Source organism: Argiope bruennichi, chromosome X2 (genome assembly GCF_947563725.1).
Source record: "Argiope bruennichi chromosome X2, qqArgBrue1.1, whole genome shotgun sequence".
NCBI lineage: Eukaryota > Metazoa > Arthropoda > Arachnida > Araneae > Araneidae > Argiope > Argiope bruennichi.
The window spans coordinates 82,140,791-82,159,755 of NC_079163.1; the positions used below are offsets into that span (position 1 = coordinate 82,140,791).

Below are 18,965 nucleotides of genomic sequence, written 5' to 3' on the forward strand. Positions count from 1 at the left end.
GTTTGATTTTGAAAAAAAAATCAAAAATAAAGACAGATTTAATTTCCATTGAAATGGAAATGGTTGTTTCAATTGAATATTATTTATTGAATTTATTAATTAAATATTTTGTTGGAAAATGTTATCTACTAAATAATTTTTAAGTATAAATTTACGTGTGTATAAATAAATTTATTTTTACGTGTTTATTTTGCAGATAAAGGAATTTGATAGTTACTTAAAAGTCCATCTTAAGTTATAATGTCCATAATTGTTGCAATTTGTGATAAGTTTGCTACCCTGGAAAAGATACGAACTGATTTCTTTCAGCGTTTTGCTTGGTTATTAATGGCAACACATACCTATCAATCAATCCCTTTTATGTGAGTTATAAGTCAACATTTTATTCAGTAAATTGCCATTGTGTGAAAATATTCATGTCCAGATCAAAAGTTGAAAATAAAAACGTTCTCATTTGTCAAGAAAATTAAAATTAATTCTAAAGCTTAATTCTTGTTTAAAAATGGGGGAAACAAAAAGGTGTTGTTTAGTATAATTATGTTATGAAATTATTTACCAGTCAAATGATTATCTCTATTTTTGACTTTTGCTTACTAATATTTTAGAATTTATTAAATCAATGTTTTTGGCTGTTGAAACTTAATCTATTAACCGCACTTGGGATTGGAATCCTTTATTTATAAAACTAAAAATGATTAATTAATGTAAAAGATTTTATAAATTTAAGCTGAGTAAAAACTCATAAACTTTTAAATATCTTACACACATTACTTTGCATTCAAAATTTTACTCATTAAATCCTCAAAATTAAAAAAAAAAACTTAAAAATTTTATTAAATCAAAGGTAAAATAAAAAGAAGTAATATAAGCGCATTTATATATAAGTAATGAAGAAAATCGGTGTATTTTTCTTTTTATTTAATTATCCGAATTATCCTTGAATGGAAGATATAAAACTAGTCAAGTAATCATACGCTATCCTGTAATTTTAATCACAAAATTTTAGGCTAAACTGCAATAATAATTCCTGCCTAAACATTGAAAAAAGTTTGGATTGTTTTGGCTTTCGCATCTGATAAATGGTTATTGTTCTTCGAATTCTCTGTTTTGGGCTTTCACATCAGGCAATACTATAATTAAGCATCCTCTGCTGAAAAAACTCGAATAACTACCGAAAGTCGGATACTTTTTTTTATGTTTCATATCATTTTCGCTTTATCCCACTCGCAAGTAGTCGTTTTTAAGTTATTCCTTTTTAATCGTCTACAAACACGAGGCAGTTAACCTCAAGAAACTAGTAATTATACTCAACTATTCCAAACAAGAACATTAAGGCATTTCATGGGATACTTTCAGTAGGAAAATTTCTTGAGAAAAATTTTAGTGGTAATAATGAATGGATATATTTATCGAAAGTTATTGTCTGCTTTTAACTAATGATTCAAAAAAAAATTTAATTTTCAAGACGCTATAAGTTTATTTAATGAAAATTAAAGTCAGTTCTAAGCTTTAAAGTTAGAGCAGACTGTAAATTAAATTAATATTTTTAACAAAGTTAGAGAAATATAATTTGAAGTAATAAATGCTAAAGAAATAAATATAAAATGTTTATAAAAAATTCCTGAACAAAAATATTTGGCAAATAATTCGCGAATTTATTAATTTATTTGAGTCAAAAATTTTTTAACATTTATTAATTTCAAGAGATGTGTTACAAAATGAAAGTTGCAATAATTCAGATCTGAAATCTTTTTCGGTTGTTTATTGTTTTTTTAGGATATTTTCAAGCAAAAGAAAAGTATAAATAATTAAAATCTATTATAAAAGTAAAGAGAAGTGCAAGTGTAAAGAAAATAATCCATTTTCTCCGCAAAGTGAGATATTTTTGCAATACCTAACATTATGCAAGGAATTCTCAATTATATTTCAGAAATATTCTATTCAGTTTCTTATTAATTAATAAAATTATATTTCAAGAAATCGTAGAAGATACGGACCTAAAATAAGTGCTAACTAAAAAAGAAATGTAATGATTTTTTTTCTTAGAAATGTAAATTTAATCTTAATTAATGTTGTTTGAAAGACACATCTACTATTCCAACCCCAGAATGTTCATCGCGGTTTAATTTTTCTTTATTAACGTAATCATCATTTTTGTCCTATTAACTAAAAACTATTTTTAAAAAAATTCTAACTAATATAGGTTTTTAATTTTTTTTTACCAGGTACTGTTTATTTATAAGTTGGGAAAATCCGAGACATTATGTCCAAAATTGGTACAAAATCACAACATTTTTCCAACCGAAACTGTCCGGAATTATTCAGGAAATTTAATTATTTTGATTGAAATAAGTGATGAAATAAGATCGAAATTTCTGATATTTTTACTCTATCGGTAATACCAAGAAAAAACAAAAATAAAGTATCTTTAGAAATTCTTAAAAGCCTAAAAACCTTACAAAATGCCTTATTTTCTGAAGTAACACTCATGAAACAAATTTAAGAAGAAAAGTTGAAACAAATATTTGAAAAATCAAATTTATTTAAACATATAACCATTTTTAAGTATCTTAGTAACTATGTTTAACTATCTATTTTTAGTTCAAAATTTGTTTGAGGCACGTATTTTTTTCTATTTAGATATGCAATCATTTTTTTTTTTTTGTTATTATTATTCTGAAAAGTACGTATTCATTTCCACGTCATTTTATTAAACATATAAAATTTTACTATTAGATATTACAAAAACTTCTTTTGTTTTTTCGACAACTAAAACAATTTGAAAAGGAAAACGAAAACCTTGTTTGGAAATTGCTCATTAGAACTAAAAGTAGCAACCAACCTCCAAAGGTTTTAAAATTTCCCAATATTTACAAAAAATGCTTTACTCTTTCTATAAAACACCCTGCTATGAATATTCAGTTATAACTGAAAAAAAAAAAAAATGATTGGAATACGACTTTAAAGAAACAAAGGGGGAAAAAAATAACGATAGAAAACTTTCGATTTCTAAGTTAATGCCAGTTGTTTCCGAATAAGTTATCCATCCTTTATTACCGAAACATATCTAAAACAGAAGAAAAAGAAAAACGATCCAAGTGTGGAAAGGATTTAAAATGGACTTAAAAAGCAAACGTTGCTTCTTCACGGCTTCGCACTCAGGATTCGACAGACCGGAAAAACGTTTTTTGGTGGGAAAATACAACACGTTGTGCACCCATCTGTGTGACCAAAATGGGTTGGGGGAAATTTTCAAGCGGGTTGCAAACTTTTACAAAATACTTTATTGTTTTTGATGAATCGGCTAAGATTGAGCTGCGAGAACGGTTTCGAACAGCGAGCTCCGTGTTCCATTCTTTTTTCCCCTTCCCTCCTTGCTACTGTTGCTACTAAAATGCTTGATTGAGTAGTTTTGTTGAAAACGTATTGTGGGTGACGATGGAAAGCTAAATGATCACTTGAAGCTTTTTCTTTTCTCTTTTGTTTTCTCTCTCTCTCTCTTTTTTTTGTGGTGAGGCGCAATTTTATGCTTTGGTTGATATAAAATGTGGGTACTGTGCGCTCTCTATGATTATGTCCTTTTTAAATAAATGAAGTATTCGGATGTTTAATATTTATGCTTTGAAGTATATAAAATATTTTAATCGTCAAAAATTTTGAATTCAAAATTTTGACTACTCTCCACGTTTCCGACCTTTCTGTGTCAGAAAAACACATTTTCTGAATGATAATTTTTCTGAGAGTAGTATTATTTTTATAACAAATCTGCGTCAAATGATAATTGCTTGTGAAAAGTGCAGCTCTCCATCTATGACAAATATCTTAATTAAGCTTTCCAACTGAAACAATTTAGATTCCTTAATCCGGCAGGTTTCATATTAGCGGGCTGCCATTTGATTACTAGAAATTCATTTAAAAAATAACGCATTTTAATAATAAAATGCGTTATTTTAACATGCGTTCGTGTGAGCACAATACACATTTTGAGATATACTGATTAAATTTGGTAATTTAATCCGTCTTGGATATGTGGTTTTAATTTTATCCGTTAATTGGATATGTGGTTTTAATTTTATCCGTTAATTGGATATTTGGTTTTAACATCAAATTTGAGGATTTGTATTTAATTATGAACTGACTCCATTCACAGGAAATAGTCCGGCAGTCAGAGTACAAATGAATATGATAACTACAATACACCAAGAGTTAAATAGATAAACTTGGTACTCAATTTTAACATTTTAACTGGTGATATGTATCAAATTTGGAATCGAATCTCTTAAAGGAATTGACTGTCTCTCGGTCTGAGTATTCGCATCCATATCCTTGATTACATAACAAAGAACAAAAACGCTCATGTGCGAGTCTTTGAAAGAAAACATTAATATTCATGGCATTCGTGGTCTTGCCGAAAGTCCATAATTTTTATGCGGGGGGAAAGGAAATATCACTTTCATTAAGGTATATGGGAGAATGTCTCGAGGAGATGAACTCCGCTGATTTTATACTAATGCTGGACTTTTTACTGTGTCTACCGAATCTTAGTGGAGTCGTGACGGCATTCTTTTTCTGTCATCTTCTTCAATATAAGTAAACAAAAATAATTTGAATTCCATCTTGATTAGAAACACTCCATTCAAATTTTGCAAAACAGCTTTTTTTTACCATATTTGTTTTGTTTAACATTAATTGTTGTATATAATTATTCCATTTTGTTTCCTTTTAACCTATATTGAGTTAATAGATTTTTCATTGCTGAAATCGTATAGTGAGAGAATTAAAAATTTAAAAAAGACTTGAATGAATGAAAACGTATCATCTATTTAGACAAAGTTTTGTGTTAATTGAAATATGGCATACAAAATACATGTATTATATATTATCGATTTAAAGAAGTGAATGTATAAAAATACTTTTGTCCCCATAGCAAATGTTTTTTTTTATCATAAATGTCTTTCAAATGTCAAATCATTTCCTCTTGCATTATCTGTGATATATTAAATATATTTATTTAATTTTAAACATATTTCTCTCATTTCATAATTTCTTTCAATAAAAAAAAGGCATCTTTAAAACAAAATTCGGAATTTTTTCTTTACAAAAACGTTGAAGGTTTTCTTCTATCCCTTTGATCATAAAAGAATGTAAAAATAAATATTCAGATACATTCAGTAACTAAGAAAGGAGATGGGCAAGACGGGTATGTTATAACGAGCTCTAGTCATGAGATGAAAGTGCCGCAAAAACATAGTATTAAAATATATTCCGCCGCTACAGCAACTTTAATATTTGACCCTGTCTCAACAATATTATCCCCTGGCGCAACTAAGCGCATCGACGACCGACGAAATTTGCTAAGTTAAAGACCATCTAACTTAGGTCAATTGGTATTTATAGATGTTACTCCAGGTGGGGCTGATATACTAGTTTTCTATCACTTCAATCCAGTAAAATACCTACATTCGGTGAAATTGCCTTTTAACTTTACAATGAAACGTATAAAATAATTTCTTAGAAATATATAGCTTCCGATTATTGCATTTAATAAACTTTTAAGATCAAAATCTTTAAATTTTAACTTTTGTATGAAATGAATACTTTTTGAAATTCAATCCATGGCGTAGTAGATTTTCAGGGGAAAGGAGAGAAGTGTTAAATTGGAACTATAAGACTATATTTTATTTAAAATTTTAACAAATCTGAGTTAGTTTTACAATCCTGAAAAAGCAATAAAATATCAGGAATTCTCCGTTCAAGTCCAGAACCTTCAGTCCATTGTTTGTTTTACTCATTTACAAAGACGCCAGAAATGAAAATGAAACAAAACTAGTTCAAATCAACATTCTAGTTTAATGTCTTTTTTTAAATATCATAATTAGTTATAGTGAACTCTGTCCGAATACTAAAAGAGGATTTTTTCTAATTCGAGCCTTAAATACTAAGCCCTTGTACCACCTGTCTTGGGATAGGAAATTTTGTTCGCGTTTTTATTTTTGTTTTTACCTTAAATATCCTTTTCCGGCAAAATTTTAACAGTAATAGAAATATTTTTTTTATTCAAGTAAACATTCCTTTCCGTGTTTTTGATCTTAACATGAGATGAAGAAAAAAATTGTGTTCTTAGGAAAAATGATGGAACCATTATGTTTAATACTTTTCCTTTCCTTTCATGCTTCTTTTTATTTTTTATGGTCAAAAAATGACTCAACGTCGTAACTGCTTTTCATCAAAAACAGCGGTGCGTTCTTTGAACTTCGATCTCCAGCATGCGCAAAAAAAAAAAAAAAAAAAAAAAAAAAAACCTCTTTCAACATGTATGCTTAGTATCAAACCACTGATTATGTATACTTAACAGTTGAAAATGTTTTACATCCATAAAACGTTTAGATAAGAAGATATTAAGTCGAAATTAATTGCAAATAATAACGATATCCTGTATATCTTGCTGTTTTCTGGTTTAATTACTTTCTATTTTCATATAATCTGCAAAACATCTGATTTTTATCAAATATGTAATAGTTCGTGTAAAATAATGGCTTCCATGCGATTAAATCTTGTCAAATATTGCATACAAGTGCTACTTACATTGAACTTCAGATTAAGTTGATGCTGAAAAAAATTCTGATCTCCCATTTTCTCATTCATTGAAATATAATAATGACTCACCTATACTTGCCACACCAAAAAAGACGAAACAAGTTGTTTGTTTGAAATTTCTAACAGCCTTTAGTTCTGTGTGGACTAAAGTAAAGACTGGTTCATCTTTTTCTGTGAGAAAGATGTACCAGTGTCTTTAAAGTGCTTTTATATTCATATAATTGCATCACTAATAATTTACTCTTATCATTTTATATTAAATATACCTTTGATTTGTTTACAACAGTATTTTTTATAAATGCTTTATAAATATCAATGTAGTACTATGTTCATTGTTATGTTTGTTTCTTTCCCTTGGTGGACTGCAGAAATTCTGTATTATTTCATCATTATGATCCAAAAATATCCAAATCACAGAATTATATTCATTCTAGCTTACAAATAGATCAGCTATAAAGGACCTAAAATCTGTATGCTTCTAAGTTCTATTACACTAAAATAATTAAATCTAGATAATAGAGCTCTCTACATGGCTCAATAAAATAACATGCGCCAACAAATTATATGAGAGTGATACTTCAAAATTAAATACTGATCACACATTCAAAAGAGCATGATAATTATCTGTAAAAATATTAAATCCCTCAGGCTGCTTTCATTTTCATGTAATATGGAGAGCACGAATCAAATTTTGTCAAGCATGAAAAATTTCAAAAATGTAGCTTCAACAAAAAAACTTCAAAACTTCACAAAAAAAAATGTAGATGAGAAAATCGCAGTCTAGATTCTAACAAGGATCGGACATAAATAGGAATTATTTGAATCTGGCAGGAACCTCATTAATCTGGATCTTACATTTTGTCGCATTGGTCAGACATAGAGATTTGGAAAAGTGTGTTATAACAGATAAATGACCTTCGTATTTTTCAATATAGACATTAAGTTTTAAGTCATATTCGAAGATCTTAAAATATGCTGATTACTGAAGTTTTTGCTTACGTATAAGGAACATTCCATGATACTTTTTTTCATCCTCTTATAGTCATTTTTTTCTCTCACTTTATTGTATATGAAGTATGCAAAGTAAAGGTATTATTAAAAACACTAAGAAATTTCGATCGTTGCGCTTTAGACATCCTGAAATCAGAAATATCATTCTTGAAGTAACATCTGTCTATTTATGAAGACGGAAGTTAAATAAAGGAACAAACTTATTTAATAGGTGACTACGTTAAATAGTCTATTTTTTGAGATAAATGGATTTTTTTTTTGGCTCATTATTCTAAATTTCTGATTAGTCTTCTTCATAAAACTGTTTGAATTTTCTTTCTTAGCACATTTTTTTTTTTTTTTTTGTAAGTTACATTGATTTTTATATTTGCATTATGCATGTTTTTTTTTTGTTTATATTTGCCTTATACACGCTTTTTTATACATTTGCATTGCGCACATTTTTTTTATATTTGCATTATGCACTTTTTTATATTTACACTTTTAATCTTTAAATATTATCTTATTAAATTCTGAATTTGATAGAACTTTTTTACAAAAAAACTCATAAATTGAAATCTAATCTACAATTTTTGCAAATTTGGTGTAATAATTATCTCAATATATTATTACACCAAATACTAGAGAATAAGTAATCTGTTCATGCATAAATATTCTATAATTGTTTTAAGGCTTCACAATGAAAAAAAATCACTGCAATTTTTATGTTATTTCTCAGTTGAACTTCAAGTAAAGAGTGGATATAAATACAATTTTTTTTTTTTTGAATTCTGGAACTAGGCAATATATTTCTTAAACTATATGCAAAATTTTAAACAAATCATTTGATAAACCATTAAACTAGGAAATTTTTGCTTCATACCTGTTTTTAGCAAGCCTCCGCTATTTTTCAATTTTTAAAGACTTTTGTCTTTTAACTTGTATATTTTTGTTTCACAGATGTTTTTTCAATCTTTTTTATGAAAAAAATTCAAAATAAAACTATTTTACAGGGGTTTTCAAAAACTTTTATCCTGAAAGTAATCATATACCTTAAATTATATTTTCATGTGCTTCCCACATGAAAGCTATAGACATGGATCAAATTTTCGGCAAACCAGATGACTATCTCTACACATTCATGTGCATTTGAACTCGATCCATTAAGACCACAACGAGTTAAATAAATAATTTTTTATACATATTCTTGATACCATGAATTTATGTCTGTATCAAATTTTGAATTCAATCCAAAAGTTTATCAATAAAAAAACATAATTTACGGATAAGAAAAGGTCCAAAATGCATATTAAATTACCTCCACTATACGATGAAAGTTAGCACTAAGTATGACATATTATTATAAGAAAATCAAGACTGAAACAATTTCTGCTTACTCTTTATGTCTGATTTTAAAATGTTGAATCTTGTTGTTAAAGTAACTAAATCTTGGTTTCGCTATTTTATTGATTTTTTTCACAAACATTGTTTATGTGGACGATTGCAATAGTTTGAATCGGTTGATATTTCATCGCCATCAATTTGATTCGGTGTAAGCTCTTTGAAACAGGAGAAGTAATTTAAGTATGCCTTTCTTATCCAACCAAATTTCAAATCCATGGCTTAGATGTGAAACTGGCTGCCGCATTTGTCCCGTTTCATTGCAGTGAAGTGATAACGGAATGACCAAGGCGGATGCTACAGATCCCCCGAAGATGCAACATTTTAGAAAGTGCTGAGAAAGCAAAATAACAGTAATTTATTTTACTTTATAACTTCAAATGGGACAAAGGAACGAAATAAAAACAAATCCTTATTTAGCCTTTATATATCTACGCCATATTGAATGTGATTTTTTTCTCTAAGCATAGAAAAACAATCCTCACAATTTAAAAATTTGAACTTCTCACTTACTGTAAAATCTGTTGGCTATTGTTAAAGATAGATAAAAGTTTAAATGATTAATGAAATTTTCTATGGCATTGGTAACAATAAGTGAACGAATCTTGGATCCATATTTCAAAAAGAGGTTATATAATATTTGACTGAATATGATGTTAAAGTGCATGTTTCTTCTGAACATTATAAATGTGAGATAAAATGTTTAAAGGTAGCTCTTTTAATTTGTAAAAACGGCTCTTTATTAAAAAAAAGACACATATTTAAAATGAAAGTATGAATAAAAGCATTAAGAGAATTTCAAAAGAAATGATATTTTCTGGAGATTAGAATTCTTATCCTTGGTAAGTGAGAAAAATTCACGGAGATATAATGGATACTTATTCAATGGTTAATGATTTAAGATCAAGAATGAAATACTTGTTTTTCCAGCCATCCCGGATTCAGTTTAGCAGTTGAAGTGTAATTATGGAAATGATTCGAAAATTTTATTGTTTTCCCTTTCAATATTGTGTTTTAGGATTGTTGCTTCAAAGAGTTTGCGATAAATTACAAGTAAAGATTTTAATCTACTGAAATTGTTTTTCGGGTCCTTCTTTTTTATATTTCAAATCGTAAAAAATTGTTATGCCAGCTGAAGAAAGCAAAATTATATTAAATAAACTATTTCATTCTGTGATATTGTCAGATTTTAATCCGTTAGTAAAATATCGAAGAGTAATCTTTTTTTCGAGTCAAATTATTTTTAAATGGATTACTTTAAACGGAAGGGATCGCTTATTTAGAAAAAAATATCAAATTTATCTCTTATTTGGGGAAAAAAAAGTGTTTTTGTATTAATTTTTATTAAAATTGTATTTTGTGTGATATTTAGGAGGTGTTATTAACAAAATGTTAAAAAAAATTGGAATCTTAGATGCCAGAACTGAATAAATTCCTTGCTACTTTTCCATTTAAGAGCTGTTAGAAATCATCTTTCACTATTTTGGTAATTTGGCTGTTTTCTTAATATAATTTTTAATTAGTCAAGTTGACTGAGAAAAACAGTTTAGAAACTAAGTAAGGAGAAAACAATGAGTGACCTCAGTACTATGAATAAATTAATACAAGTTTTTGAGCATTTTAGGGAAAACCTGGGCAGCATTGAACAACTCTCATCTAAACAGAATTTCAGAGCACAGAATATCAATTGATGTCTTTCTAGACAAAATCTTGTTAAAATATATAAAATACCATTAAATAAATTAAAATTATACCTAGAATATAGACCATAATGTAACACCGCAAACTTTATTTTCACTTAAATAGAGTTTCAGTACACAAATTATCGGTTGTTGCCATTTTAAATTGAATATTGGGATAAATGTATAAAATACTTTTAAATAAATTAAGTTTTACACCCAGAACAGTACTACTGAGCATATTGATACCTCTTGTAGCTTTCTCTGTACTGTTAATATAGATTATCTCCCATTTTTATAACTCTTTTAACTAATTTTTATACATTTTTTTACGTTTTGTGTTCGAACAGAATGATTTATTGTGTTTCTCTTTTGTTTCAGTGCGTAATCGTGATTCGTCAAAGGGAAGAAAATTCTTTTTCCAACGAAATTACTCGTGTTTACACTTTCCAAAAAATACTGACAAAAAGTAAGTATAGTTTTCAATATCTTTACAATAATTGGCATAATGAGAGAATACTAACTACAGCAGCTAGTCCGATTTCGTCAATTTTTATTCTATGTGAAAGCTTCAGATGTCTAGTTCTATCATCAATAGTCACCTGACCATCTTCCACCATTCTTTGTTTCCAAAAGAAATCTCAAAAACACTATTTCACTTAATATTCTCTAAAACAGAGAATTTGTGAATGTCTCCCAGCTACAACCTCCATACTGATTTTGTCGATTTTTATTTCATATGGGAGCAAGTTCATAATTCCTAGATACTTTCCTACATAATAGATACATAATTTCTAGATTGCTTCAATGTTCAACGAAAATTTCCTTTTCTATTCGGCATACATTACTATTATACATTTTATACGGCATACATTAAAAAAATATGTCGGCATACATTACTATTAATTTATGTAGAAATTTACTAAACATGGTCAATAAATTTTCAGAATAAAAAAACTTAAGTATAACATTCATGAGATCTTTAAAATAAGTTCAAAAAATTTGAATGAATAGTTAATTGTAAAAAAATGATTTAAATAGTTTGCTTTAAATTCAGACATGCAATGTACCATTAAAATTCTCTTACGTATATCCAAATAAATTGATAAATAAATACAGGTTAGTTTGCTTTATTCATGAAATTAATATTAATTTTATTAGTAACAATTTCGAAATTATTTAAGATTTAATAAAACCGTTTATTCTTGAATAAAAAAGAAAATTATTTTGTTTGATGCAATTTAATCTTCAAATAAAATTGTTTTAGAGAAAATTGTATAAGAATCAGTAAAACGTCATCATAATACTAGCATCTTCGTCGGAAATAAGATTGACAAACGTAAATTTTTTTTATAAATATTTATATAATTTTAATCGATTTCTGGGACATACATGCCACCAAATTTTGCAGATTTTAATGAAAATTTTAAATTTATTTTCAATGACAGAAAAACATTTCTAGGGTTAATTTTTCTGTTTACCACAAGAGGAAATTAAAATAATTAAAATTTTTTCTGGTTGTTGGGATTTTTTTTCCTTATAGTATTTTATAACATAGAGAATGTTAAGTAAATACTCATGTTTGATTATGAAATTATTATTTTATCAATGTTAATTTATTGATAAAATTATAATTGGTAAAAAGTTTTTATTCATATTTCCTATGGTATTAAAATTTTTCACATCAATCCGGTAAATTATAGAAAATCAATCAATTAGGAGTTAAACGTCTGCTAGGTTGCTAAATTAATTTTTTAATCAAATATTACTACGATGTCAAGTTAATGAAAATATTTCGTTTGAAAGAAAAAAAAATATTATTTAGCATAAAGTAATTCCGAAAAATATCAAAACTATTTAGAAAAAAAAAAAAAAAAAAACACGACTTTTTTTTTATAAAAGAAAAAGTTTTTATAAATAACAGTTATCATTACCCATCAATAGCTGCCTCATTATGCCTTGATGATTATATCCAATAATTAAATATAGAGAATTCCGACGGGGACACTTGTTAGATTGCAATAATTAAAAAGAGGGAAATGCTCTAAGGACACCTGTTGAATCAAAAGTAGCTCCAAATTATTAAATTATTGTTTCCAATCCTGGGAATTCCACTTCGAGAACCGATTTGCAGAAATGATTAGCAGAACAAATCATTTGATAAATATTCTTTCGAAAAACTGTCAATTCTAGACTTTGTGAAGCCTTTTGGAGAAAGATCTATTTCTTCTTCTTTTGATTCTTTCTGCTGTGGGCCATTTTTGCGGCTCATGAAAATTCAGATCGCGATCTCGCCCTTAAGTCGTGAGAAAATCGAAATAGTAAAATGAGAAAAGAATGCCATCGTCTCAATGCAAATCGTCCCGTATTTCTTCTCCCTGTCCATTGCTCTCATTACCAGAAGGGAGAGGGAGGGGGAGGGATTGGAAACCATTAGAAAAACACGATTGTGAAGAGTCCATGTCAGCCGAGATAATGCTTTGATTTTGCTAATTTTTGCGTGATTGTGGCTCCCGGATTTTCGAAATCACTGATGCGTTTCACCGTGCTTTAGAATCTAACTCGGTAAAAGTGTGTGTTTTCCTAGGATTAATGCAATAAACTGCTGTTTTTTTTATTTCGTCTATTTTCCCAACTTTCAATTATGTTTTCAGACGTATTTAGGAAGCCCTGGGAATTTTCGATAAAGATTAAATATGGCAGCGAAATTTTATTGTGTTTTCACATGAATAGAAATGAAAGGAATTTGTAATAAATTGAATTTGATTGTTTCGTTCGGCAAATTGAATCTAATATTTATACTATATAGCGTTGAATCAGTCAATAGTTTTTAGTATTGAGTCTGAAATTCAGAAGTTCAAGAAGGAGTGGTTTACGTATTAACACATTTGTATGTCTATTGCGATTTAGTTTAGTTACATTTACGCCCCGTTTTGTAGCAATGGGATGGACTTCATAATTTTGTACCACTGTCAGATGACGCTATGATTATCTCCAATGAAATTTCTGTGAAAATTAGAAACGTTATGCAATTCATTCATTTTTTTTTTGTTAACAATCAAATAATTATATTGAAGAAAGGTGAAATGTATACTTTCTAAAAGGTTTTATTTTTTACAAATATGCGCAAAGCAGGCTTTGAAAGTACAGTATTTAGTTTTCCTTATATGCTCCAATTAAATATAGTAGATTGTACCGTTTTAAATTTGAAAGCAAATGATTCACATTGAGAAATTTAAAAAAAGATTTTCTTTCCAATAATCGCAAAATAGTCACAGTTATCGTCTCTTTGCTCTAGCTTGATCCTTCCTTCATCCCTGCCAGATATCTCATGTGTATCGTTCTGTAGCTCAGAAAATCTACTCACTTTTCCTAAAACATGTAGCAATTTATCTATATGTTTTATGTAGCAATTTATCTACAAAATTATGTCATAGATTGGAATAATCATCTGCATTTGATGACAAAATGAACCAGCTGATTTACTTCTAATTTAAAGAGGCATAAACGAAATCCCAATTAGATCATCATTAACTAGTTATAAGTCTTAATTTGCCTGGTAATGAGATCTCCAACATGCTTTCAGTTTTTTTCTATTTTTTTATTTGGAATACTGAATAGTTCTATCAACTTTATTGCTTATTACAAAAATATTATAGCTAATTCTTGTTAAGAATGCCTGCATGCCATCCACAGACAAGACAAATTTTTATCTATAACATTGGACATTTGTCCTCTTTTAAATGAATTAAACTATGAAATGTGTAACTATGACATGTGAATAAATGTCCAGAGTATAATCAAAGTCTTTTGCTACTTTACAGAGTAAATCAATGACACAAATAAAAAGTAAAATTCCTAGTTCTCACTAAATATTTTACTTTTAAAAAAGATATTGACAATAATAATATAAAATAAAAAATAAATTCACAAGTTATAATGTTATAGGTCGAAGTATAATATTTCTTATCAGCTTTTATTCTCATTTTATTTTATTAATTATATGTTTAAATTTTTATTTTCACATGTCCTTGTAAAATCATACATTAGAGAATACTACAAAAAAATTCAATAGTTGCTGTTTGAAAAAAGAAAATAAACTTAAAGTATATTTATTGTCCTACAAACGATGAACTATTCCCAACGATTTCCAAGATAAAAGACTACTTTTTTTTCACCCTCAGTATAAAAAGAATATTTTCATTTCCTTTATCAATAAATGCGGGAAACATAATAAAGCCTGACTTCCCATTGCTGAAGCATGCAAATTAAACTCGTCCTATTAAGTAAGTAAAGAAAAAAACCCGTTCCCTCTCTCATCGTTAGGCACCGTGGTCCTACTGTATGGTAATTTGTCCCTTTCCCACTGAGTTCTTTGACTTCTGCCTTAATAATCGCTGGTCAAAAAGTAATCGCCAAGATCTATCACTCGACTTTACAAGTATCGATTCCTTGCTTCTGGTGTTTTATTAAACGACTGCAATGTATTCTTCCCCTTAACAAAGGTCGAGCAACGCTTTACTCGGATGAGCAAGTTGCGGCGTTTTGAATATATATATTTTTTTTATTTCTGCATTTGAACAAGGTTTGCCACAAAAGGATGAAACAATAGGTTTCGTGACTCCGAGCTATTTGCAAAAATAATCAGCGCATCTGGAAAATTTTTCTGAGCATCAATATTTCACGACTCCACCTCTCAACCTCTTCCCCTCACCACACACCGGTTGCATTTAATCGAAATCGCATTGTTTCGTTGTCTCTTTCTCAGACGTTTAAGTGAACATCCAATGAAATCTCAGAGAAGTTTTGACAGACAGCTTTAATGGCTATCTCTTTTCAAATGCTCCTCCCATTTCTTCTGGTGGAAAATATTTCAAGAAGAGTAAAAATTTTATTGTGTGTTTTTGCATACAACTGTGCCCTTTAGCTCAAATGTTTAACGGATGAAAGGATTCGTAACTTCGCGACAGAATTCTTGTTGCTCATTTTGTTTCAATAACATTAGATTATTCTTGGATTCAATTTCATAATAAAAAAATTATTTCTTTAAAATTTATTTCACCACCAAACGTTCATTTATTCCAATATATTAAGTGCTTCATTTTTCAAATGAATTTTTCAGTTTTGAGTTGGATAATATATTTTGGCAGCATTATGCGAAATTCAGTTATATTAAAGAGAAAATTGTCATGCAAATACATAATAGTTATGTAAGGAATAAAGACTCGTGAAAACTTGGCGAGAGGTAAATAATCTAAGATATTTTTTCTTCAACATAGACTGATAAAAGCAGCAAATATTAAATTTAGAATCCAGATGATTAGAAACGTTTCGATAAAAGTACTGAAACTATATAAAAATACTTGGCACCATAAATAAATGTTGCGTTAAATGAAAAATAATACTATCCGTTATTAAAATTGCTACAAAAAATGAATAACTTGCAAATTCTTAATACATTAAAAGTGTTTCCAATTTGATAATTTATAAAATTATGGCGTGATTACCTTTCAAAATTTATTACAATTCCAATAGCTTATTGAATGAAATTTGAACCTGTGTGGGTTTTCGAGTTTCATATTAAGTCCGCTTCCATGAATTTCCACATAATCATTCGCAAAATAATTACATTTTTTTGTCTGAGTGCATTTGCATATGACGCAAAATATTAATATCTTTTTCCTGGTTCTTAAAAAGAATCTCAGTTTTCTGGTTTCATTGCATTACCTTTCATCATGAGTGAATTCGCATTTATTTACTTCCCAAAAGAAATTATTTGAAGGTTATGCCGAATGGATGTAAACACGTTAAAATGTAGGATTCTCATTAATAAATGATTATAAAGGGAAAACCTTTCCGCCTACTGACATCATTTCTCAAAAACGAATTTTTCTGTTATTGCACAATCGTACGAAAAAAATTTTAAGAGGCGCATTAAATTCTTTATTTTTCCGCATAGATTCGGAAATTCTAACCTTTCCCAATACTCCATAATTATGGTTGAGACGTCTTAATAATCTATTATTCCTTGCCTAGTCTCCAAGTTGTGCGACTAAATGAACCCGTTTGGGATCTAAAAGACATTTTTTTACAGCATTCCAGTGACAATTTTTCTCCTGGAAAGAGATGGATCTGACCGTCATTATTGCAGATAACACGCATTTTCAACTTTTTTTCACTCATTTCACCATGTTATTAACTGCCCAGTTACACTGCCGCTTAGATCCCCTCCTTTTAATAGTTGCCCCCCCCTCCGATTCTCCCCTTTAACCGCTGTCAATAATAATAAATAAATTGGTGAATTGGAGTGATTAGCTGGCCAGTAGTAATAAACAGACAAGGGACCAAGAACTATTGATTCGAATAAAGCCAGTAATTATGTATTATACGTAACAAAAAGAAAAGATTGGCAAAGAAAAAAAAAATGAGCAAATTGTAGGTCACATCGTAGAATGACACTCGCCCGAGGCCTTTGCTGTGCGTGCGAAAGATACAACACTGCTGACGTGATGGCATTGCTCGGGTAAGAGAAACGCACCATAATTGGCAGATGGACCATGCCATTGTCTCTTTCCCTTGTTGTTACCTTCATTCGGAACATATCGAAGAATATATTTCTCAGTTATTGAGGATATTTACCAAATTTGGTAAAATATCCACAATAAGAAAAAAAATGTATCAAATTTATTCTTATCATAGAAAATACATTTGGGTATTTTTACCGTTTATTCGCTAATTTGTGATTTGATTTCATTAAATGGTCTTCTAAAATTGATTAATTTTTCCTAATATTATCCCATACGAAACTCAGAACAATGTTGAAATAAGATTATTGTTTCGATTAACAGAAACATGCAATAATTAGCATATATATTATTCTATAATACCTTCGATTTTCTGGCATCTTTAATTGTAGTAACATACTGGCGAATGCACTTCCTGTTCCCTTACTGACACAATATACTGACACAAATTTGCTTATTCTTTATATTAAATAAACAGATTTCCGTAAGCGATTTTTTCTCTGTTAGAATAAAATTTATAAGTAAATTCGAAGGCATATTCGTTTATTTTCTTTTCCGAATCTTTTTTAAAAATTCGTTTGAGTAGCTTATAAATATTAATTAAGGATTTCTTATCTTTATGGCATATAGCATTGGTAGATTATTAATTCTTCAATACGATTTGAAGATTATGGTAATCCCTTTCAAATAAAATAATAGAAAGTTTAGTTTTTTGTTTAGAAAACTATAATGCTTAAGTTAATACTGCCGTTATTTTTTTTAAAGTCTTCCATAAGCGATTAAGTAATAATTGTGAAAAATCCCGATGTTGGACTGCCTTTTGAAGTTTTTGGCATTTTTATTTTTAACGTGAAAATTGCTAAAACAGCATCAATAATCAATCCTAACCAGCTAGTTAATAAACAAATTTAATATTTGTGTTTATTTTAGAACCAGTTATTATCCGCTCCTTGACCCTCCTTATATTCATTGGTTTTATTTATGTGAGATTATGGAAACAACTAGCGCGATACTTGAATTATCCATTGGGCATAACTGATCTTATAAGCACACTTTCTACAAAGCGGCCTGAAATATTGCAACGTAATAAGTATTATTCCCCGCTTTGGGAATGAGTCTCGTGCAAAGTAATTTTGTTATACACTAAAAAGGTAAAAAAAAAAAAAAAAAAAAAAAAAACATTTTGGTTAAAGCGCTTGAAAGCAGAATACTGTATTTGAATATTTCCAACCCACGATGAAGATTTGTTACGAGCGATTTATAAAAAACGAGAGACGAGGAATTACATTTCTCCCAGACGAAAATTATTTTTAAATGATTTTTTTTTTCAGCGGTCTGGAACTCAATAAATGTTTAACAGAGACTGTAGGAAGTTCTGAGTTAACTTTATTTCGTGTTTCCGTGACTAACTTAATAACATGTCTTCAGTTGTTTTATCATATCCATCTCGGGAGCCCTTAAATAATGTTTCACGCAACTTTCGTTTATGCAACAAATATTCACTTTAACAAAGAAAAACCTTCGTTCGACTATTTAAAAGTAGCTTTAGGCAGTTATTTACAACATTTGAAATTTAATTCACGTATTATGATTTTGATTCTCTTATGACATAAATGTCATATTAGAGAAATTATCCTTGGAATGACCTTCAGTAATCAGTTAAATTAGAAATTATGTACATAATATTTCTTATGCTGCTGGATGGCACAATATGCACATATCTTGTTCTTGTGTCATGAAATTCCTTTAACCAGCCAACCGAGAACCTCTAATT

At 28.7% G+C, this 18,965-nt stretch overlaps 1 protein-coding gene across 1 annotated transcript in view; it reads left to right on the forward strand.

The window, feature by feature from the left end:
• Positions 1-18,965, forward strand: part of LOC129961100 (zinc finger protein castor homolog 1-like) — a 497,172-nt gene that overhangs the window by 182,698 nt on the left and 295,509 nt on the right. Inside the window, exon 4 of the mRNA XM_056074923.1 lies at positions 11,049-11,136. The gene's annotated coding sequence lies outside the window, so the exon portion shown is untranslated. The remainder of the gene's footprint in view (positions 1-11,048; positions 11,137-18,965) is intronic.